The following is a 25,887-nucleotide window of genomic DNA, read 5'->3' as shown; positions in this document are numbered from 1 at the left end:
GGCTTCTAATTTTTTTTTATTTTTTTATTTTTTTTTTTGAGACGGAGTCTCGCTCTGTCGCGCGGTGGCCTTTTCTTTATCCTGTTTGTCCCATTCCGCCTGCTCCTCCTGATCTCTATTATAAAAAACCGAGGTTGCCAAGTTCAATAGGGTTTCTAACTTTTACTCCGGGCCTAAGGCGGACTTTTGAAGTTTTTTTCTAATGTCTGCAGCTGACTGAGTGATAAACTTTTCCTTAAAGATTAGTAGCCCTTCAATAGTCAGGCGATAGAGACATATGCTTCCTCAATGCCTCCCTTAGTCTCTCCAGAAAGGATTCTCTCTCCAGTAGGATATTCTTTCTTTCCCTGTGTTATAGTGTGATAGTGGACATCACTGAATAATTCATAGACTTCCTCCTAGTTTTCCTTAGTCCTTCTAGCATGCAAGTTAGCAAATGTCTGCGGCACCAATCTCCATCTTCTGATTCTGTGTCCCAGTGAGGGTCTACACTGGGAACTGCCTGCTGACCTGTGGGGAATCGTTCTCTTTCCTCTGTTGTCATCCTATCATTGACCTGACTGAGATACCAGAGATCGCCAAACTCAGGCCGCAGTTATGGCGGCACTTCTCTCATTTGGGGTTAGTGTCTGATTTAGCAGTAACATTATATTTCTCCATGTCAGATCAAAGGATTGTCCTAACCCTTGTAAAACATCAATATAGCCATCAGGGTTATCTGAGAGTTTACCTAGGTCTATTTTAATTTGCTTTAAGTCTGAGAGAGAAAAAGGTACATGTACTCTGACTGGGCCAAATTCTCCTCCTCCCACCATTAGGAGGGGGCACAATCAGGGGATATTGGCACTCTTTGGTTCATTGTTTACCCCTTTGTCTATCTCCTTTTGGACCGTTTCGGTTGAAAGGGGTCCTTATTAGTTGGGGAAGGAGTCCGGGGGACACTGGGGTAGGGAGGTAGACTCTGAGGGCTTCCTGTAGGGCATAAATCACACTTTTTACATAATCGCAAATTGTCTCTTAATGAAAAGAAAGTTTGTACATATGGCACTTCACTCCATCTGACTTCTTTTCTACAAAAGAGGTTTAGCTGTAAGATGGTGTTACAATTTATACTTCCCTCAGGGGGCCAGGTTTCTCCCCCTTGAAGAGGATATTGTGGCCAGGCGGTACTGCAGAAGAATATAAGTCGTTTCTTTCTTAGCGTCTGAGGGTCAAATTGGTCCCAATCCTCTAGAATACATGTTAGGGGTGTTTTTACCTTGGGGGAACGTTTCCAATCTGAAGAAGGAACATAGGGATGCCAGCACCCCTAGTCATTTTCCAATGAGTATTAATCCTAGAGCGTCCTCTATGGTCCTAATGCTTATTCCTTTCTAGGGTGCGTAACCACCCAAGGACCCCTGCTTATCGGATTATTTACGCTTACCGATGTAGCACCTCTCACCCCTTTTCCTGCCCTTCTTGACCACAAAGAAAGGGGTCTGGGCTGCTGGATTCTAGTGGTCCTTTACCAGCATTCCTAACATTGCCTTTGTGCTCAGGGGGGAGTCCTAGACCTGGGCTGGGTCCCTGAGTATTTCATAGCAATCCAGTTGCCCCATCAAGATGCATTCCCATAAACAACAGTTCTTATGCAAATTCATTTCAGAGAGGGTGTAGGTAACCTTTTGAGTCAGGATTGAGATAGAGTTTTTTGATTCTGTAAGTACTTCAAGGCTTGACTGAGCGCAAACAGCTCGCACGTTTGAGCAGACCAATTATTAGGCAATTTTCCTAATTCTGCTTCTATAAGAGTTTCCCTATCAATTACTGAATACCCATTACGGTTTTTTTTCCCTCAATCACCCAGGAGGAACCATCTATTGTCCTGTCCTGAAGGGAGTTCCTCCCAGGTCTGTTGGACCTTTGTAATAATTAAGATTTAAATCCCCGTTAGGAAATCTGCTGGGTTAAGGGAATTTTCAGTGGTTAATGTTAAATCACCTTTTTCTAACAGAATAGCCCCACACTTTAAGATTTCTGAGTTAGTAAATTACCTTTTTGCTTTTTTGACTTAGGATAGTTCTGAACTGGTGAGGTGTGCTCACAATGAGGTTTCCTCTAAAGTTATATTTCTACTTTTAGCAAAGCAGTTGCCACTACCGACTGAAAGGATTTGGCCCATCCGCTGGTTACTGGGTTAAGGATTTTTGATAGGAAGGCTACAAGTTGTCAGTGGTCTCAGTGTTTTCGGGCTACGTCCTTGTTTACACTGACAACAAAGTGGTATTCCAGGGTTATAGGGTCATGGAGAAGACCTTCAATTATCAATTATAGGTTTTAAATTTACCCTGACTTTTAAAGGAATAGGGCACATTGTTTTTTCTTTACTACTTCTATCTTTTTCTTTCTCTCTTTGACTCCCTCTTTGTCTCTCTCCCTTTCTCTCCCCTCTGTCTCTGTCTCTGTCTCTGTCTCTCTCTCTCTCTCTCTCTTCTCCTAGCCCTTTACAAACTTGGGACCCTGGCAAGGGTGGTGGGGAACGGGTCCTACATAACTGCCCATGTCGAGAGCTGTATGCCTAAATTGGGAGGGACACCAGGGACAAGACTCTCTGGGTTCATAGCCTAGGGGCCTAAGGACACAGCGTAGAGCTTCCTTAGATCCCTTTGGAGATACAACTTGCTAGAGGAAATGAAAATCTGAACCATTAGTACCTAGAAGGCAGGGATCCGAGGAAGTAGATTCAGAGGTAAGGAGAATTTTGGGGCTACACTTTCAAGAAAGTCATGTTTGGGACCCAGGAGGTATGGGTCAGAAGGAAAGGCAGCGGTGCACGCATGGGCAACTGTTGAGACTTCTGGCTGCGCCATGATCTCAACCGGCTAATGCCAGGAGTTCGGGACGACAGCTTTCTGCCTCTAGTCGGCCCTCGGCTTCCCCAGGAAAATTGAAAGTGGAAGCTGGTTCCAGGCAGACCAATGCTCCCAACGCAGAAGGGTTGGGGGTTATTAGAAAGTCCTTCCCCAGATAGCCTCACATCTGAGTCTTAAGTCCGGCGGCCACACTAATTGTTTTTAACCGGCCAACAGGTGCCCGGTATTTCCCTCTAATTCTAAGGAAGGGTAGGACAGAATAGCAAGTGAAAGTGATCCAATATTACCATGAAAGTGGTCCAATATTACCACTTTGGAAGTCCCTTCATGGTGGCCAAAATGTCACCGGTGGGTCCTTGTTCTCAGAGCTCCCAAGATGGTGACAGGCCGCTTCCAAGATGGTGGCAAGCCTCTTGTTCTCTGACCTGGGGTTCTTGGCCTCACGGACTCCAAGGAATGGAATCTTGGGCCATACGGTGAGTGTTATAGCTCTATTCAGCTCAATTAGAACAAACTCCAGGCACTCAGTCCGCACGGGAACAATGGCAAGCCTCTAGCCCAATTGGGAGAAGTGATGGATGCTGCCTCGCTGGATCACAAGTGCAGTGGACACCCTGCCAGACCTGGAGGGGTGGGAGTCAGCGGCAGGTCTGCAATGGTGGCAAACAGCAGTGGTGGACGGCAACTGAAAGCTCAGCTCGAGCCATAACAAACATGGACCAGAAGAGTGTGCAGTTGCAAGATTTAATAGAGTGAAAACAGAGCTCCCATACAAAGGGAGGAGACCCAAAGGGGGTAGCCCAAGTCAGTCACTGTTTTAAGTGCTTTACAAATACTCATTTAATCCTCATACCTACCCTATGAGGGCATGATTAGTATCTGCTTTATACCTAAGAAAATTAAGGCACAGAAAGATTGAGTAGTTTTTTCAAGATTACATAGCTAGTAACTCAGCCAGGATTCAAAATCAGACACAGTTTGGATCATGCTCTTAACCATTATACATTGCTGTACGTCTATTTAAAAAACATCCTAGTGGGGAAAAGCTACTTTATTATCCTAGTAGATTCTATCACAGCAGAGATGGGCAGGTGGGAGCATGGGTAATAGCTCAACGGACCCAGGTCCAAGGCCCAGGTGGTGGGAGGGTAACACACTCGAGGAAACAGAGGTGCTGGTAAGTAGCAGCAGAAGTGAATGGCCTTTCTGCCTGGTGAGGCTGCAACATGTAATACAGAAGTAATGCTACCAAGCCACAAGGGAGCTCCACACACACATAACAGAGTGTCTAGTGCTGAGAGTACAACAGTGCTCATTCAACTGATACTCCCCCAAAAAAGTGGAGCCCATCAAAAAAAGAACAGCTTGGGGAAAGACGCTTCTAAGCACTGTTTACATGTAAACACAAAGGAACTAGCAACATGTCAGTGAACAGATTCACTGAAGACTATCTCAGCTGTCTTCTAGAGGGCACATAAACAAGTTCCCATAGTAGAGAAGAATGCCTTCACATGAGTTTAACAGGAAGACCTTCTCCCCTAGAAATACTGTGTTGACTCCACTGTGATGGCATTTCATTTAGAACACATTCCCCATGACTATATATGCTACACTACTAACATATGTCTCCTGTTTTTTGTTATGATAAAGTGTGGCAGGGAGCAGGTCTTAAAAGCATAAGTGTTAGAAGCAAACTACATATTCTGATATGATGACTGTGTCTCATAACCAAATACTCCAGTTTGTAACTCCAGTGTAGGTTTTCTTAAAGAAATGATAGCTTGAACTTAATGCAAACCCTAATTTTTGAATTCTAGTTGTATAAATTATTTTCTCAGGATTTTGGATTTTGCTGTGTAAGAGGACCTCAATCAGACTGAATACAATGCGTCAAAGCAAAAAATAAAAAAATAAAAAATAAACATTTTGAATTTTACTTATTTTATGAGGGAGAAAAGAGAAACAATTGTCTCTATCAATTGTCTCAGGCCTTTGCACTGAGATTTAACAGCATCTCTACTTTGTCCTGTGGCCTTTCACTCAAGTTATCCCTTGTCACATCCAGAGGTCCAAGACAGAAACGGCAATTTGGATATGGTGAGCTGTCAGTAAAGATTCTGAATATGGAATTCCATCCTAAGGGTGTCTGGAGTTATATCTTGGAGGCCTTTGAATGCCATATGGCTAGTCTATAGTTATACAAATGTAAAACTTAAAAACCACTTTGAGTTAAACTGAATTTAAATACAGAATAACAGCTTTATCACTAAAATAGCGTTTGTCAAGAACTTTGTTCTTTCACTGATAAAACTGGCTTTATAACATTTACCTATCAAATATAAGCCACTGACAAGAACAAAATACTGATAATTCTGATAAATTATAATGTATTGCCTATTCACTAAAGCACTAACCTTAATTAAAGTACCATATCAGGTAGAGATTGTTTTGTTTTTCCTATTTTCTAACACTGAACTCAACCAGCTTGATAGTTTTACATCAGTTCCAAACCACTGTATTTTTCCACTTGTGCCCCCAACCCCCCCTCCCTTCTTTGCCCACTTTCTTGGAAGCCTGACAGACTGCTCCAAGGTCCAAACACACAGCTGTTCCTTCCAAGGCCAGCTCCAAAACTGACGTGGGCTGCCTGGTAGGCATCATTCCAATCAATTAGTAATGCCTTGTAGCCTTTTCATATTTCAGTCTTTTCCTTTTCACTGGAAAGACTTACTGCCTAACTTTAAAACCTGTTATAGCATAATGTTAAATGAAAAATAAGTAGACACTCTATAACTTTGTACAGCTTATACACACATAAGAACTGGAAGTGAATATGAAAAAATAAAAACAATTTGTTAGGGTAAAAATTTTTATTGATTTACAAATTTTTATAATTATTGTTATAGTCTGTGCAATAAAAAACCACTAAGGAGGTAATCATCATAATCTGTCACTGGCAAGCCCCCTTCTATCTTCTATAAGGAACAAAACACTCTCTCTTGAACACAGAGGTATTCGTTCTCTCCTCAATAAATAGCTTTCCTTACTGCATCCGACTTCGAGTGGTACACAGGTGGAACTTGTCACAGTAGAAAGATTTAGAGTGTGGTGTTATGGAATTAACATCTATATTTTTTTCTTCAAACCTACCAGTGTGTCTTGATCAGCCAACCTTTCTTCTCCAATAGAAGAGCACTGCTCCCTCTTCTTATCAGACCACTAAATAACCAATAAGTAATTATTAAACATATTATTGTGAAGAAATAATTAAGAAAACAGTATCTAGTGTAGAGTTAAGTGTGGGTTTGAACTCTGGCATCACTGATCTGCTGCGGGACCTCAAACAGATTAATTAACCACTCTGTGCCTCATTTTCCTCATTGGTAAAATGGGAAGGAAAATAGCATAATAATGGAGATAAAAAAGCTTGGAACTGGCTCTTCCTAAACACTCAATAAATGTTTGCTGTAATTATAATTATTATTAGAATGCTAACCAATTGATGATAATAGTTAAACTGACAGAATGATTCAAAGAAACAAACTTCCAAGGAAATGAAACCCTGTTTTAAGAAGAAAACTCAAGGATATCACTGCCCCTTTTGGCCTCAGTGGAGATGAGAAAAGCTACTGACAGTCTGAAGCCTCAGAGCAAAGGCAGCAGTAATCTTGGGTTCGGCCTGGATTCAGCTTGGTGAATAGGGAAGACATGACCCAGTACACGCAGGTTCACTCATGTAATCTCAAGAAGCCACAGTTTCAACAATGTCCCTCTCCATGCACAACAGGATTTTGCTTTTTCCCCTAACCCTCACTACTTCCTAATCCCTATTTTGTGTCTAGTGTTTAGAAATAGTCTCTTCACCCCTTTCCCTCTACTCTATTTCCACCCTTAATGCCCCTTCAGACTGTTAGAGCAAACAGATTCATTGATAGATAACAAGAACCATAATGCCACTTTAGAGATGACTGCTGAGAGAATACGTGATAAATATCATCCAATGATCAGATTAGGAGTACACCAGCAAGAACACCGCAGTTCTAATTGCTGATCAGCCACCACTAGTTGTATGACACATAAGATTCTAGCAAGAAAGACATATTTCTTCCATACCTTTATTTCCTTCACAGTACCTGGCCTAGCGCCCACCCAAAATAAGACACATCACTCCCCTGCTCAAAATCCCACACTTAGAAGAAATCCAAGCTCTTTTACCCTAGCCTACATACCCTACACAATCCAGTCCCTCTACCTCCACACTGTACCAATAAAATGTGCCACCTATGATCCTGCCTTTCAGCTTCTGTGCTTCTGTTTCCTCCCGGGAAGTGATTCCCCAGGTATTCATGTGGCTATGGTCACTCAGGTCTCAGATCAAATACCACTTCGTGTGATAGGACTTCCCAACTAGCACTCTTCTCAAGCACTGTCCCATTTTACTTTCCTCAAAGTCCTTGTCACTCCATAAAATTCTTGTTGACTCATTTACCATTTCTACCACTAAAATGTAAATTCCATCAGAGCAAGCACCCTATCAAGTTTGCCGTGTTCCTGATGCCTAGCACAGTGACTAGCGTATAGAAAGGGGCTCTCAATTTTTGTTGAGTTAAATGAGTAATAACCTCTGAAAACAATACTACCAATATTTATTCAATGCCTACTATATGCCTCCACTGTTCTATCAGGTTGGTGCAAAAGTAATTGCAGTTTTTGCTGTTACTTTTAATTCTACTTATTATCTCATTTAAGCTACCCAAAAATCCTACAAGGTCCTCCATTTTACAATGAGAAAACCAGGGCTTCGAGAGATTAAGATGCTGCACCATCACCCAGCTAGTAACTGGTAGAGCTAGTATTCTGGTCTGATTCATAATATATAATTCATATAAAAATATAAGAACTTCTATTCTTAACCACAGTGCTATACTACCTCCAAGTCAGATTTCTTCATTTGCAATATATTAATAACCATGTCATCGCACTAGACTTGACAGGCTTATAGTGAGGAAAAATATATAAAAACAAATTGAAAAGTATAAAGTACTACGTGGATATGTTATAACATCCTAAAACAGTCATGGACTGTATCACATGACTCTAACTAGATCAAAAAGAAACGTGGTAAGCAATAAAGTTCTTTAATCTCACACTTCATCTAGGGCACAGGGCTCAGTAGTAGCATGAATATGACGCTCCTAGATATAGTTCAACATTAGTCAATGCATATTTCTACCTACTTACCATTCAGCTGCAACTGTATAAGCATGAAGTATAAGAAGAAGCTAATCAAAGGATGAGTGTGAAAAAGAGGATCCATAAATACCAAGAAACACCTCCTGGTCAACCTGCTCTTTACAACCAAACACCAGCCCCACTGGCTCCTCACTCATTACATGGAAAAAACTAAGGTAATACCCAGCCTGGAACATGGTTTTCAGCAGTGTTCAAAATCTTAATATTTATTATTCTAGGACTTTAAGATAATTCCTACTAGAAGTAGAGGTTTCAACTATAAATCTAGAAATGAGGCACTATCAATTATAAATCTGACATTTATGATGAATATTACACAGATATAAACATATACCATAAAATATGCATGTGCCTGTGTTTGAACTAAGTCACTACTGAGTCAAGTTACTAATTTCTATGTCTGTCTTCTCTAAGAATTTATAATAGAAATCAGTATATAACTGTAATTCAGTGTAGACCAGTATTTAAGTCCAAAGATTTAGGCTTGCATCCTAAGTTTTCCAGACAACTCCTGTTTGATCTAGTCAATCTGAGCCTCAGTTTCCTTATCTGTAAAATGAAGATAATAATAATACCATCCTACCTGTTGGCCAAGTTAGAATTAAGGTGTTACTTTATATAAAAATACAGCAGAAGGTTTAAGGCAGTAAACAGACTTTACATTTTTTATATAGCAATTGAAAGGAATCCTAATAGAAATATACAGTATAAATATAAACTCTTACTGATATTCAAGAATAAAGAGAGTTGTAAAGGAAATTTATTTAACCACAGAAAAATCCAAAAAAAAATTACATGCCCCTATTTAGACTGTCTAGCAAAATCTAACAGAGGCAAAGGAATTTCAGGGGCAGTTTGATGAGATGTGGATAGAACAGTTTTTTGGTGAACTCATTAAGTCAGAGTTTTTCAATAAGCCCTAATCATAACATCTTACCATAAATGTGTCCTGGTTTTCCAGATCACATCTTTCCAGAAATTTCATGAGGAGGTAGGTGATAACCAGTCCACGCCCAAATGCATTTATCAAAACATATTATTGTTTCTACAAAGGTTTACTCCAAACCACTCCCATTAGCCCTGGAGACAAACTAATAAATGTCTATAATTTAATGACAATGCTGCTTTTAATGATAATGTGAGCTTTAGCGTGGTAAGTTACAGATGCAGAAAGATCTTTGGATTAAAATATGTCTTTTGGCAGGATTCACGGATCTACTGAGATGTTACTGAGAATTTGGAAACAAAAATAAACACTAATTCAGGGTTTAAGTAAATTTTATTAGTAAAATGTAAAATACTTTAATAAGATACTTTCCTAGTTGTATTTCACCTTCCCATTATAGCTGTACTAAGGTTAAAGCATGACTGTCTTTAATGAATTGTGCCATGTAGTCATCAGCACTTAATGATTCAAAGACTTACTAATTAACAGTGAGGAAAATTCCCAGAAACTGTACAATGAACTGAACTTGAACTCTGACAGTTATCAATGAATGAAATCGCAGAGGTAGGAAGAACAGACGGTTGATAAGCAGATCTATAAACATTTATTTTTCCTATAGAAAGTCTCCAAAGAAATTTTTACTTCATGTTTGTAGAGATTTACGTAATGCTAAAGATTACATTGAAAATTATTACTCTCTGCCATTCCTACTCAATTACCTAAGCCAGAATAAAATTTTGAGAATTCAACAAAGGAAAATCATTCCGGCTGGGCATGGTGGCTCATGCCTGTAATCCCAGCACTTTGGGAGGCCAAGGCGGGCAGATGGCCTGAGCCAAGGAGTTGGAGACTAGCCTGGGCAACATGACAAAATCTCATCTCTACAAAAAATACAAAAATTAGCTGGGTATGGTGGTGCATGCCCGTAGTCCTAGCTACTTCAGGAGGCTGAGGTGGGAGGGTCACTTGAGCCTGGGAGGTCAAGGCTGCTGTGAGCTGTGACCATGATTGCACCACTGCACTCCAGCCTGAACAACAGGGACAGACTCCGTCTCTAAAAAAAAAAAAGAAAAAAAAAGAAAAAAAAAAGAAAAAAAAAATCACTCTATTGGGGAAGAATTAATAAAAGTTCTTTAAGTTTTTTTTTCTAACTATAAGTATAAAAGTTAATTTCTTAGCCACCAATGAACCCCAAATAATTTGGTTCAGTCCTAACTTCACAAGAGTTGAAAGCATAGAGTTCCCTATATTTCTATGGCCTGTATTTCCTATATTTCCCTATATTTCTATAGCCAATCCTATTACCTACAGTTTACCTACTTCCTGCCAATCAAAAGTCCATTACTAATCAAGAACTCCTCCATCTCAAGGACCTCAGAGTATTTGGTTTGCTCTTAATGAGGCTCTCAAGCCCTCTGAAGTAGAGCACTGGAACACGAGGCCCCTTTCTGACCTCTGACTGGCTGACTTTTCTGCCCCTTCTGATCCAGGACTGACCCTCAATTCTGGGGATTCTTGAAAATGTTAAAAGGAAAAGAAGAGGGGAGAGGATTAAAGCCAGTGTGTCCCAGATGGTAACATAACACAAACCCTATTCTTTTTTCTGATGAACATCAGCACTTTCTTCAGGAGGGCATTTAGGTTAGAAAGGACTCCTTGAGCCAAGGGTCACAGAAGCTAGTATTAAGGAGGACAAAGACTCAAATCCAGTAAGCCAGGGAAACCATCCCTGCCAAGGGGCTCAGATTCAGGCTCCTATTGCCCCTTAGACCGACATCAGAATATTTAGGAACTGTTACTGGTTATCCAACTATTGGAGCACAAAAGAATCAGGCAAAGATACTGTCACCTCCTGGCTCAAGGGCTTAAACCAAATAACTGAGGCAGCAGCAAGTCTCAGCCAGTAGGTCTTGCCCTGATTCTGTCCTCACGAAATTAGACACTGAGGAAGTGGACTAACACCAGAAAAAGACCCTTGTCTAGAGGGAGTCACAGTCTCAGAGGTAAACTAAACACATACCTGAGCATGGATGTGAATTACACAAGTAAATAAATAATTGATTCAGTAAGTAATGAGAGGTTGAAAGGGAATGGATCCTTTTACCCTGTAGTAATCTGAAGAGACTTCCTTGCAAGCATTTAAACAACCTGAGCTATGGCCTATACATTGGGAATATCAGACACAGTTGCTCATGAGAGAATTATATTCGACAGGGAAGGGAAGAGTGGGTTAGAGAAGAAATAAAACTCCAAAAGCCAAATTACTATGGAACCAGGCAGAGATCAACCGGATAGGATGATGACAGGTGGGAGGAATGGGCCAGAGTCCAAAGCAGCACCTGATGATAAAAACATACATGGTAATAAGATCCAGATCACATCAGGCTCCAAGATCATGCTGATCTTTTCAGAAGGCAAGTTAATATGCAACATGTGAGTGAAAGGCAAGTGTAAAAATATACCATGAACAGATGAGGCAATGTTTATTTTCCAAATGGAATGAGTCTCGGTAATGATGAAGAACTGGTAGTAAATAAAATACCAACATTGATTATGCTCAGTACCCCTCTCCAGGGGATGAGTGACAGTGACTAAGAGTAAATTCCAACCATGCAGAAAAGCCTAGAACAGTTTTCAGTGCCTGCAGGGCAAGGCCTGGGAGGTGAGCTCCTGGCCTGGCTGAGGCGGTCGTATCTCATCATCCTCACCACTGCTTTACCACCCCCATTCCCTTCAATAATGTGGTTTGACACCTCCCACCACCACCAAAAAAGAAAAGCCTAAAACAGAACCCACCACTTCTCTCTGAGGAAGCAGGAAGCAAGCTGAACATGATAAGAACCTGATAAGAACAAGAAGTAACAAGAGCCCTTACCTAAAGCAGGTGCTAGGTCTGCATGGATGAACTGTACCTCAAGGATCTCAATTGTGCCCTGGAAGCTTTAAAGAGCACAGGGTTCTTTAAAGGCAAGGGTTCCTCCCCAGCCAGTCCACAGTGAACAAAGGGCACTAGTGGGTCCATTAAAGTTCCACTTGCCTGGAAAATCAGTGACTCAGCCCAGCCAGAATCTGAACTGCTTTCCAATTGATAGCATATTGGGTTCCATCTTTAAAATCCCAAAGCATATTCTTCTTTGTCTCTGCAGTTTAGGTGGGCTTCCAAGGAATGCTGAGAAGTGCACTAGACTAAAGCCAAGATACGGAGTCCAGTCCAGGGTCAGGACAAAACATCGTTCCAGCAGCTGCTCATCAATATGCCAGCACGCCGCCAGCCTGGGATAAAATGACCACCACCACGCCCCACAACACTGTGAGTCACAGACGCCTGATCCCAACCCTCCCTGAGCTTGTACCCAGGACCCAGCAAGAGGTGGAGGGTGATAGCAGAACACAGGTTTCCTCCTCCCCCGTGTGACCCAGTAATCACCCAAGGTGAGGGCAACAGGGAACATGGGGTGGGGGCCAAGAAGGGCCTGGGGTGCAAGGGTACAGGAAGCCAGCTACTGAGAGCCCATCCTGGGGAGGTGGGGAGATGTACCTCACATGAGCCAAACCCAGACCCCTAGAATAGCCTCCATTGGCCCACTGGGCTTAACTCACAAAACAAGATTAAATATAAAATTATTAAGAATTTTCAAGATGCTGACAGCAGAGCATTAAGCCAAGTATGGGACCCTTCTGAGCAGAGCCCTCTGCAACTGTAGAGGTCACAAGCCCAGGAATTTGGCCCTGGCTGGTTCTCTGCTATAACATGGGGGAAAAAAACAAAGGAGGTTAGTCTGCAGCTTTCCATAAAGTTTCTTTAAACCAAGCTATAGGAAATAGAAGAATAACACAGAATTTCTATAAATACTATGTTTCTCAAAACACAATACAAGTCTTTTTTGCTTGTTTGAGACAGGGTCTCACTGTATCACCCAAGCCGGGGTGCAGTGGCACAATCACAGCTCACCACAGCCTCGACTTCCTGGGCTCAGGTGATCCTCCTGCCTCAGCCTCCCAAGTAGCTGGGACTACAGGCACACGCCACCACGTCCAGCTAATTTTTATATATTTTGTAGAGACAGGGTTTCCTATGTTGCCCAAGCTGGTCTTGAAATCCTGGGCTCAAGTAATTGGCCCAACTCAGCCTCCCAAAGTGCTGGGAATACAGGCGTGCGCCACCGTGGCCAGCCACAATAAATTCTTGATAATGCTGGTGCCAATGAACTGGACTAATCCAGGCCTGTAGAGTTACCAGAGTGCCTCAATTCCTCTAACAGGGAGTAAGAGGCACATGTGTCATTACATTTTGCTGGTCATCATTTGACCTATGGCTCACTTAAAGTGGAGTTACAAGAAGCTGGTTGTATTGTATATTCCAAAATTTCCTGGAAACAAACATTCCATGAATGAATAAAACAGAAGTACTTGACAAAAATACTTCATTTTTTTTTATTAGGGAAATAAAGTTCCCACTTGACTGCTGTCTACCCACAGACTTATAAAAAATAACTTTAAAAATTATATATCAAAATAAGCTCTATTTCAGTGGAGTTCAGTTTATACTGTAAGTACTAAAGAATAAAAATAACCCTAACACCTTAAGATAAATGTTTCCAAATCAATTGTTTAAAACACACACACACACACACACTAAGCACTCTGCAATGATTGAGACATTGAGACAACCCTAATATCTTGCTCAAACATTAATAACCAACACTATGATATGATGTTCATTCTCTGTTTAAAAACAGCCAAATAATCTACAGTATCTGCTGGCTCATGGTATAAGTGAAAGCCATCTAGACCAATGCTTAAAGTAGTTTATGGGCAGGCACCAGTCTGCAAACTATTATCAGTTCACAAGATAACTAAAGAAATGAGAGAGTGTTTAGAAATAGCAGTTTAAAAGAGCAATTTTATATCTGATAAATCTAATAATACAAAATACAAATAAAAGTCATTATGTCTGATATTTTTGGAATTCTGGAATGGAGGGATGCACACAGTAACAGAATCAACTGGCATTTTGGCATTTCACTTTACTTCCATTTAAGTTATAAAATGTTATGTTGTGTAGAAACTCAACTATTAAAAAGCATATTTGAAAGTGCAAAGGCTTCCAGAGTTATCTAAGCCTGAACTAGTCCATAACCTAAGTTAAATTTCTAAAACAGTGACACGAAGAACTGCCATTTATCAACTCTAATAAGTGCTTCTGATTTAAGAGCACTTTTTTACATACTTACATATACTTTTGAACAATGTTGATGCAAGTTTTTTTTTTTAAGTAAAACAATGTTGATGATCACTTTTCACACTAGATATATGCCTATGATTGCAAATATACCCCCAAGAAAAAGTCTTGATTATTTTTCCAAGAATCCAAGAAAGGATTACACACAGAAAAAGGAGAAATGGAAAAAAATGTTTCATAAAATCCAAACTAAGGATGTTGAAAGAATGATATCAGCGTGTTTCCCTAAGTGTCAGTGTGGTTCTGCAATGTGAGGACATGTGCAAATCCCTTTTTTGGGAAATGGGTATAGGCATTAGTCATGACCACATTTTTTAAAATTTCTACTCTACATTTCCAGTTAATTTTTTTTTTTTTTTTTTTGAGTCAGAGTTTGGCTCTTGTTACCCAGGCTGGAGTACAGTGGCACAATCTCGGTTCACTGCAACCTCCGCCTCCCGGGTTCAAGCGATTCTCCTGCTTCAGCCTCCCAGGTTCAAGCAATTCTCCTGCTTCAGCCTCCGGAGTAGCTGGGATTGCAGGCATGCACCACCACGCCAGCTAATTTTGTATTTTTAGTAGAGATGGGGTTTCTCCATGTTGGTCAGGCTGGTCTCAAACTCCTGACCTCAGGCAATCCGCCCACTTCAGCCTCCCAAAGTGCTGGGATTACAGGCATGACCCACCGCACCTGGCCGTCCAGTTAATTTTTAAGATGGATGTTCCCATTAATACTACTTAATGGTTTAAGCCAACTTCATAATTAAAGACTTCACCTAATAGTTTGAAAGAAATTCCCTCATCATAAAAATTGGGTCTGGATACATAAAGAAGAAAGAAGACATTCAAAACAATAAAAAATGAAGACCAGCAAGCCTGCCAGTATTATGGTTTCTAAACCAGTAAGGTTACAATGTTCTGCATTTCCTCAATGAGTGTATCTGGTGTTTCTTCTTATAAGGACACTAATCCTATCGATCAGGACCCCACCCTTGTGACCTCATTTAACCTTAAGTACATCCATCAAGGTCCCATCTCCAAATGTTGACACGCCATTGAGCTTTAAAATATGGATTTTGGGGGTCACAAACATTCAGTCCATAACATATTGCTAGCATTATATTTCTACTGGCAGTGATGCTATAGAGCAAAGATCGGCAAAATGTGGCCTGCAGGCAAAACATGGCCCACTGCTCACTTTTGTACACCTCACAAGCTAAAAATGCTTTATGTTACATTTTTAAATGGTTGGAAAAAATCAAAAGAATATGTCAAAACATATGAAAACTGTGTAAGATTCCAACGTTAGTGTCTAACAAAGTTTTAAAAAAATACAGTCACATCCATTTGTTTACATGTTGTATGAAGCTGAGTAGCTGCAAAAGAGACTATGCAGCCTACTCTAAAATAGTTACTAAATGGCTCTTTACAGAGAATATTTTTGTCAATTCTTGCTACACAGGATTAAAATGAAGCATCTCTATATGATCTCACTGACCCCCCTCTAAAATATATAATCAACTTTAAAAAGCAGTACTATTTATCACTTTCACCCAGTTTACTTCCAAATAGGATCTGAGGAAACCTATTTTTGTGTCAGCAATATTAAGTTCAAAGCTCTTATCAGAACTCCTGGGCTAGCTTAGCCCTTCAAAGATGTGGCACATTGCTTGCCAACAACAGATAACCCACTCAGTCCCCTTAATCTTGGCTTTACTGAAATGCATTTTGCCTCATTTCAAAGTCCTATCTCTGCCTTCTTCAGCATGACACCTTCCAGTAACTGTGCAGACTTTTGGTCCTGTTCCTACTTTGACTGTTCTTATTCTTTGGCTTTGTCTTCCTGAGGATCCTGCAGAATCTTCTGAATAAGCATGAAAGTATTTCCTCAGTCCGAGATGAACCAGCTTTTCTGGTTGTGTATTGCAGGAAAGGCAAGTAAAATTAGGTGGTGATACCTATTCTCAACGGATTTGAGCCCTTCACAGCTTCCTTCATAGTGGTCCATAAACGCCATATACAACCTGAGATAATTTATCTTTTTTTTTATTTTTATTTTTTGAGACAGAGGCTCACTCTGTCGCCCGGCTGGAGTGCAGTGGTGCGATCTCAGCTCACTGCAACCTCCACCTCCTGGATTCGAACGATTCTTCTGCCTCAGTCTCCCGAGTAGCTGGGACTATAGGCGTGCAGGAGCACGCCCAGCTAATTTTTTGTATTTTTAGTAGAGACAGGGTTTCACCATGTTGGCCAGGATGGTCTTGATCTCTTGACCTCATGATCCGCCCGCCTTGGCCTCTCAAAGTTCTGGGATTACAGGCGTGAGCTACCACATCCAGCCAATAATTCATCTTTATAGGTGCTAGACAGAACTGGAGGGAATGAATAAAAAGAGGTTTAAAACTACCATAACTTTCAGAAAATTTATTGAACAGGTTATACTTCATCTTTTATCATTTGCATTCATTTTTTTCCTGTTATAATTACATTTCCTAAAATTAGCGTAGAATGTCAACAAGAAGCCCTATGAGGCCAATGGTTTGAATAATAAAGCTCATAGTAAATGTTTTCTCTTGAGATAGCAATAGACATTTGTTATTTACATTTCTTAAATTATGTTGTGTATTCTTTCATGTCTATTGTATTTTTCTTTGGTGAACTGCCTGGTCATATCTTTTACCTATTTTTGTTTTGAGGTGACAGTGTTTTTAAAAATTCTATAACTTAACATGATAATGACACCAAGTCCAATGTCCTATCCTTTCTTAAAAAGCAGCCTCTAAAATGTCAATATTTTGGCTTCACTCTCCCTCCAGTTCTCTCCTTGAAGTACAATAGAAAGGGCACTAGACTTGAAGTCCTAAGACACAGGTTCACTGCTGGATTCCTGGGACTTGTTTACTTACCTGTAAAGTGAAGGGGCTGGATTAATTGTTCAGCAAGGCCACAGAGGTCTAAAATTCTTGTAGTCTATTAGTTTTTCTATTCTCTCCCCATTCATCACCAGCTCCCGAATTCTATCTATGGTGGCAAGATGGCAGCTGTGAGTTAATTAAAGGATCTGTGGGGTTTTGGTAATCATAAATTGGTGGTGAAGAAAAAACCAAAAGCAAGAAGTATAGAGAAAAGAAATAGTACTTCATGTCCTCAAAGGGTTCAATTTCTATAAAAATGATAAAATTAGTTAAGAAGCTACCATTTCAGGGTCAGACTTTGGCTCTGTTGAGGATGTTAATTGCATTATTGCAAACAAATATCTTCAAGGCAAATAACCAAATATTGACTGAAGCAAAGTTGGTCCAAAAATTCAGTTTATTTGGTGGTACAAAAGAATAAACCTACACATTGGCTTTGACCCTCCTACTTCTTTTTCTCTTTTTTTTTTTTTTTTGAGATGGAGTCTCGCTCTGTTGCCCAGGCTGGAGTGCAGTGGTGCAATCTCGGCTCACTACAACCTCTGCCTTCCAGGTTCACGCCATTCTCCTGCCTTGGCCTCCCAAGTAGCTGGGACTACAGGCGCCCACCACCACACCCGGCTTTTTTTTGTATTTTTAGTAGAGACAGGGTTTCACCATGTCAGCCAGGATGGTCTCAATCTCCTGACCTCATGATCCACCCGCCTCGGCCTTCCAAAGTGCTGGGATTACAGGCGTGAGCCACCACGCCTGGCCTGACCCTCCCACTTCTTTTACCAATCCTCTTCAATATCCCAACTTCCACGTAATTGTGTTGGGCCAACTTTCTTCTAAAGGACAAAATTAAATAATCAATACATGTACTGCTAAAGCAATTCCAGGTTTTAATTATGTTGTGTATTCTTTCATGTCTATTGTATTTTTCTTTGCTTTAGTTTTGTCTTCAAAAGGGGCACTACTTTTAGTTTTCTAGTATCCCCTTCCTACCATCTGCTATTTTCTTAAAGAGAAATGCAAATTTATCTTTAAAAGATCTGGCTGCCCACAATGAATTAAGTACAAAAATTTTTACCAATAGTTGGGGGAAAAATCCACTCAAAATTCTACCATCCTAATACAACTATGTCTTCATTTTTCCATATTCCCTTGATCTCTCTTCACATGCAAGCACATTTTGGAGTTACAGTCATGTGGTACATCCTGCTTTCACCAAGCTCTTCCATGTTGCTGCACAGTAACCATTATGATTTGCATTTGCATCACAGGACATAAAATAGGTCATCAGCATTTTAACCACTTCTGTATTTGGGGGCACTTAAGTTGACTTCAAATTTTTACTTTTTTTTGCCCAAGCACAGTATCTCATGCCTGTAATCCCAGCACTTTGGGGGGCCAAGGCGGGTGGATCACCTGAGGTCAGGAGTTTGAGACCAGCCTGGCCAACATGGTGAAACCCCCGTCTCTACTAATAATACAAAAATTAGCCAGGCATGGTGGCAGCTACTTGGGAGGCTGAGGCAGGAGAATCGCTTGAACCCAGGTGGCAGAGGTTTCAGTGCGCTGAGATTGCACTATTGCACTCCAGCCTAGGCGACCGAGAGAGACTCCATCTCAAAAAAAAAAAGAAATTTTTTATAGTAATGGTATAGTGAACCTCTTCATGCATTTAGCTTTTTCTTTCTTACGAGTCATTACGCGAGATGCTAGGGAGTGAGATTCTGAATCAAGTGATGTGATTGTATTTGCCATTTTTAAAAATTGGCCTTGCCCAAATTATTTTACTCTAACAGTAAAGACATTAAAACCTAGGTGTGATACTAAAAGAACATTATAGGATATAAGAAATATTCCTTTTTCATGGGTATAGGAGGTAAGGGGTCCCTATAAGTAGTATGATAAAACAAATGCCCCTTCAGTCCTTTGATTCCTCACTGCTTGAGAAAAAAGCAAACACTACTACAGCCCTTTGATCTGGTGACAGGAGGGAAAAACTGCAGACCTCTTTTTAGGTTTCAGTAAAGGGGTAAAAAAAAAAAGTTTGTTAGCTTCAAGGCTCTATTTTAAAAGTGCTTCTTTATCAGATTTCTAGGCATGATACTACTGAGTTTTGTTCCACTTGTACAATAATTTTTATGAAGGTACTCCATGACCTGACCCTCTCTAGATACCATAAGCCTGAGAAAGAAATAATAAGGGAGCAACCAGAAAGTGGGCTTCAAAGAAACATATAATGGAAACATTTCTCACTGCTTATTAACAGCAAGAAATAATGCCAGCCAATCCTATTCATTCCATGACATCCTTACCATTAAAAACTTTTTCCAGGCCAGGAACAGTGGCTCACTCCTGTAAGCCCAACACTTCGGGAGGCCAAGGCAGGTGATCATCTGAGGCCAGGAGTTCAAGACCAGCCTGGCCAACTTGGCAAAACCTTGTCTCTACTCAAATTACAAAAATTAGCCGGCATGCTGGCGGGCGCCTGTAATCCCAGCTACTCAGGAGGCTGAGACAGAGAACTGCTTGAACACAGGAGGCAGAGGTTGCAGCGAGCCAAGACCGTGCCACTGCGCTCCAGCCTGGGCAGAGACTTCATCTCAAAAAAACAAACAAAAAAACCTTTTTCTTTGTTTGATCACTACTAATACATGATACTTGTACATCTTTTAATTCAGACACAAAAATGGAGATGTGGAAAGGAATCTGTCCCCACTTCCACCAAAAAAGGCACAGCTATGGTACGATGGACATAAGAAAACGTGTGGAAGCACATACAATTAAATACTATTAGAAAAAAACAGAATCCACTACATACAGGCTTCTGCAACTTGCTTTGTATGTGCCTTTTAAATAACGTACCTTTAAGGAGGTTGCAGTGAGCCAAGATTGCACCACTGCACTCCAGCCTGGGCAATGGAATGAGACTGTCTCAAAAAATAAAATAAAAATAAATAAATAAATAACATACCTTTAAAATACATACTTTTCATTATGAAATACTGAAAGCATTCAGAAAATTATAGGTGCTTACCAATCAATTTTGTCAAATCTTAACTCTGATAAAAAATATTTGCTTTATAATTTAAAAAAATAAATTACAGAGATGAGGCTCCTTGTCTGGCCTCCCCCCTCCATTTCCCTCCCTCCCTTTATAGAGATTACCACATCCTGTATTGGCTGAATATCATTCCTATGCATGCTTTTCTATTTTTATTACATAACTATGCTTTAATAAAATACATTTACCTTATTTCCTTTGAAATAATTTAATTAAACTTACCTTCAATTTTAAAATGCATATTTTTAACATTATACCATTTCTAAAATGTGGATGTATCTTACAATCCATAATGAGACATTACATCACAATTTAATTGGCAATTTTCCCCCTTTCTCAGTGTACATAAAATAATAGTGCATCTTAGCATCAGCATAGCCTTTTAGATTCTATGAGATGTGGTAGGATTGCTTTACATGACTTTTTAAGGAAATGGCATCACATTAGACATTTCACAACTTTGTCTTTTCATTCGATATGATGTTTTTGAGATTTACCAATGTTGTCACATGTATGCAACATCTTTAACGTCTCAACTAACCGTGACACACCACAGCATTAGAAGACATTTAAGTAAGACAGAAGTCCTATGCTTGCTAATGGAAATGGTAACTAGTGATGTTCCAATGCTTGACTTAAACAAAGAAAAGGTATACCAAACAAGATGGAAATAAGAAAAAAAGAGGGAGAGAAGAAAAAGAAAAAAATTCCCTGCTTGTTTGATTTGTACGTAGCTGGGAACAGCAGACATCTGATTAACAAAACTTGATGACTCAGGAGTCAAAATGACAAGAGGAACTGTTTCCTGGAAATCTGTGCTGTTGCTACTCCAGGGCCCAGTCAGAAATGCAAGCTGCTCATATCAGTCACACAGGAACTGAGACCTCAGACCCTGCTTTTACTCACTCAAGGTTGGCTGAAAACCAGCATCATCATAAGACAGGCGACAACAGCGGAGGGACAAAGAAAGGGCGACTGAGACTGCAGCCTCATTCACTGTTTCCTGTGACTCTGCTCTTCCCTGTCCCTCCTCCCTCATTTGTATTCCTCTTTTTCACTACTACTTTAGCCAAGAAGTCCATTTCAAAGACCTGTACCCACTGTGTCCGCCTTACACGCTTAAACACAAAAGCGCGTGCATGTACTCACACACACACAATCCCCACAATGAAAAGCCAAAGTAAATACTAGATTTTGCTGAAGGTACATAAGAAATTTTCTATTACTAGTTCCTAAAATGAAACCCCAGTTTTAGCTTGAGAGTTAAAAGAGGCAAAACAAACTAACAAACAAAAATTCTAGAGCTCCTGATAGCTTTTTCTTCCCCTTTCCACGTGATCGAAAAACATCTTGCTGGAGGCAGATTTTATTTTTGAAAAGGGCCTCCAGTGGCCTTTTTCACAAACACACACGGAGCCCTTACTTTTCACAGAGACATACTGTGATAACTCTTACAGGGGTGTATTAAATATTATACTACTAATTCTTATATGTGTAGTTTGCCCCTTTACCTCCATTTAACCATAAGCCAGTTGAAAAAAATGGCAATACTCTAATTCTAGCTAACACAGAAATGCCCATATTTACTTATATTAAATAAAGTGTTACAGAACTCATTAATAAATGTAACCATCAAAGAAAAGTAGAATTCCTAAATTATTTAATTTGTTAATAGGTAAACTGCATCTTTTTATCTTTTAAAATTTAATATTTTAAATTCTAGTATATTTTATTTAATATAGAATAATGGAACAAAATGACCCCCAGATCATTTTATTGGTTTTTCTTCCTCCAAAACATTCCTGGAAGCCAGAAAATCCACTGGAGTTCTGGTGTTTTGGGGCATTCGGCAGCTAAAGTTCCTGTTACCGCTGACGTACTTGAAGTGTGTCTGGACATAAAGTATTGGAAGATTAAACTATCAAATTTGATGAACTCACTTTCTGTCAAGTTATCCTAATTAACCTACAGCCTTCAAACTTTGGGATCATTGCTTCCAATTCTGTACAGCCATTTGTTTAGTGCGCAGTCTGCTCTAATACCCTCCAAGGCAAAACTGCAAATAAAAACTCTTTTTGATTTCTACTAATTAAATAGACATTGGAATGTGCCATGCCTATAATCTGTATTAATATGTGAATACAAATTTTGCCTACTTCATATGAAGCATTCAGAAAGAACTTATTAAAATAAAATAAATTCTTTTTGCAGTGAAGGACTTTCATTTGTTCAGAAACATCACTGAATGCCTACTATGTGTCAAGCACTGTGGTGGCCAGTGCAAATATAGTTGTAAACAAGACAGACACAGCCCCTGCACTCATGGACTTTCCATGACTAGGAAGGAAGACAGACATTAACAAATAATTACAACCAAATAGTTAGAAAGCTAACACCACAGTTTGTGCCTTGCACAGCACTTGCCAAAATTAAGCTCAATATCAAAAATACAAATACTGGCCAGGCACAGTGGCTCATTCCTATAATCCCAGCACCTTGGGAGGCCAAGGCAGGAGGACTGCTTGAGCCTAGAGGTTTGAGGCCAGCCTAGGCAACACAGAGAGACCCCATCTCTACAAAAAAAAAAATTTTTTTAATTAGCCAGGCATGGTGGTGCATGCATGTAGTCCTAGCAACTTGGGAAGCTGGGGTGAGAGGATTGCTTGAGCCTGTGTGGTAGAGGCTATAGTGAGCCATGATCATGCCACTGCACTCCAGCCTGGGCAACAGAGCAAGACTCTGTCACACACAAAAAAAATTTTATACACACACACACACACACACACACACACATATATATATATATATACACGCATACACAAATACTCTACTCAGTTAAGGACTTTGTTGAGTTTATAGATCAAGAGTGGTACAAAGGACAGAAGAGAGATGACAAAGTCACGCCTCAAATTAAAATTGTAGGATAGTAACAATGGGTGAACAGCATTCTGTATGTACTTAATGCCACTAAATTGTACACTTTAAAAATGGTGAAAATGGTAAAACAAGCCAGGTACAGAAAGACAAATACCTACACGACCTCACTCACATGTAGAATCTTAAAAAGCTGATCTCACAGAAGTAGAAAGTACAATGGTCTCACAGTCTGGACTGGTTAGAGAGGAGACGGAAATGGGCAGACACTGGTTAAAGGATATATAATTACGAGTAGGTAGGAAAAATAAATTCAAGAAATTCAGACAATATTGCGTTTTTTCAAATTATTTTTTGTAGAGATGGGGTCTCACTATGTTGTCTAGGCTGATCTAGAACTCCTAACCTCAATCAGTCCTCCCGCCTTGCCCTCCCAAAGTGTTGCGATTACAGGCATGAGCCACCATGACCAGATGATAACATTTTATTTTTGAAAAATGCAAAGACAGTGGATGTTAAAATATTCTCACCATAAAAATGATAACTGTGTGAGGTAATGCATTTGTTAATTACCTAGGCTTAACTATTCCACAATGTATATATGTTATGCATGATATATACATCATGTTATGCATAATACAAAACGTCACATTACGCATGTTAAATACATACAATTTTATCTGTCAATTTTTTTTTTTTTTTTTTTTGAGACGGAGTCCCGCTCTGTCGCCCGGGCTGGAGTGCAGTGGCGCGATCTCGGCTCACTGCAAGCTCCGCCTCCCAGGTTCACGCCATTCTCCTCCCTCAGCCTCCTGAGTAGCTGGGACTACAGGCGCCCGCCACCTCGCCCGGCTAGTTTTTTGTATTTTTTAGTAGAGACGGGGTTTCACCGTGTTAGCCAGGATGGTCTCGATCTCCTGACCTCGTGATCCGCCCGTCTCGGCCTCCCAAAGTGCTGGGATTACAGGCTTGAGCCACCGCGCCCAGCCTTATCTGTCAATTTTTTAAACAAAACATATTTTAAACGTCAAAACAAAAAAAAAATTTATAGCATAAAATTTGCCCTTTTGGTAGATTTACCAAAATTAAGTAGAAATCAAAAAGAGTTTTTATTTGCAATTTTGCCTTGGAGGGTATTAGAGCAGACTGCATTAAACAAATGGCTGTACAGAATTGGCAGTAATTTACAGTAAGTTGACCAAAATGGCAAATTTTATGCTATAAATGGGTTTTGGTAAGTTTACCAGAATGGTAATTTTATGCTATATATGTTTTGTTACGATAAAAAATGTAAAAAAAATTGTTGTTAAATGTTTAATCAACTTCACCAAAAATTTAAAACATATGAGTACTATATTGAGAGAAGCTATATGGCACAGAAGTGAAAGCAGATAAAAAACGTGAAATTTCTTGGCTTTGATTATCTGCCAGCCTTACATCAATTGTATAGTTCACCTATCAGAGCACAGCTGGAGGTGGGTAAGGGCACAATCTTAGAAACAGATTTCACTACAAATGCATGGTTTCTAATCTTCATTGGATTCTCAAACCTTTTCCTTATCACTAATCAGCTCCCAAACTTTTGCCATTCTCTTTCAATCTGCTGCTCAACCCCAGGACCACATTTAATGACCTCTTCCCCTCCATTTCCTGATCCTCACCAAACCTACCTGCATTTGCTCCCATTCTTTCTTTCTTTCTTCTCTCCCAGTTCTGAATAGGTGGCCCCTCTAGCAAGAACCTTCCTTGTAAAGATCTGATCTGCTCATGAACCCTATCCCATCAATTAGCCCTTTAGTAACTTCACCTCCTCCCTCTCTACAGGCCCCTTCTTTAAGCTACTTCTCAAGCTACTCCTATCTTCAAAAAAAAAAAAAAAATTGTTACCCTCCCTTGACTCTAATCTTCCTCTAGCTACCACCCTACTTCTCCCTTTGACTTGACTTCCTCCCTTCTTAGCCTGTACCCCTATCTCTTCCTCCCATTCACTGCTCCACAGACTATAATCAGACTTCACTTCCCATATACCCAGGCCGATGAAAGAGTGCTGGCTGAAGTCATGAGGGATTTCCCACTGACTCATTTCAATGGACTCTCTTTGGTCTTTCTTAAATATAGGAAATATCAGCCATATTTAAATTTCTTTATTGGCAGCACCACTATTCATTCAATCCTCTAAACCAAAGCCCTGTAACTCTTTCCAGAGTCCTCTCACTCCCACTTTTTTATTTCCTTGTTCAGCCACAATTTTTTTAATTTCAAAAAAAAAGTACACAGTATTACCCACTTGAGAAATTTAAAAATACAGACAAATACAGAACAAAATTAAAATTTAAATTTAATGTACAAAAGAGAAATAAAAACATACATCCCAACAAAGATTTGCACACAAATGTTCATAGCAGCTGTATTCATAATAGGCAACAACTGAAAACAACCCAAATATCCATCAATATGTGAATGGATAAAAAATTGTGGAAGGCCAGGTGTGAGGTTCACGCTTGTAATTCCAACACTTCTGGGGGCCAAGGCAGAAGGATTGCTTGAGGCCAGGAGTTTGAGACCAGCCTGGGCAACATACAGAGACACCCATCTCTACAAATAATTTAAAAATTAGACAGACATGGTGGCACACACCTGTGGTCCCAGTTACTCAGGAGGCTGAGGCAGGTGGATCACCTGCGTCTGGGAGGTCGAGGCTGCAGTGAGCCATGATCACACCACTGCACTCCAGCCTGGGTGACAGAGCAAAATCCTGTCTCAAAAAA

The 25,887-nt window shown here is 40.1% G+C and overlaps 1 protein-coding gene and 1 long non-coding RNA gene across 2 annotated transcripts in view; both read right to left on the bottom strand.

Moving 5' to 3' along the window:
• SLC16A10 (solute carrier family 16 member 10) overlaps positions 1–25,887 on the bottom strand; it is a 138,677-nt gene that overhangs the window by 90,574 nt on the left and 22,216 nt on the right.
• LOC144340266 (uncharacterized) lies at positions 9,976–12,038 on the bottom strand. Its single transcript, XR_013416170.1, has 3 exons — positions 11,930–12,038; positions 11,320–11,393; positions 9,976–10,108 (listed from the first exon to the last, which is right to left on the bottom strand). It is a non-coding gene; the product is annotated as an uncharacterized LOC144340266 (long non-coding RNA).

Source organism: Macaca mulatta, chromosome 4 (assembly GCF_049350105.2).
Source record: "Macaca mulatta isolate MMU2019108-1 chromosome 4, T2T-MMU8v2.0, whole genome shotgun sequence".
Lineage (NCBI taxonomy): Eukaryota > Metazoa > Chordata > Mammalia > Primates > Cercopithecidae > Macaca > Macaca mulatta.
Note: the sequence above shows the minus strand (reverse complement) of the source record. Positions and strands in the feature narration are given on the sequence as shown.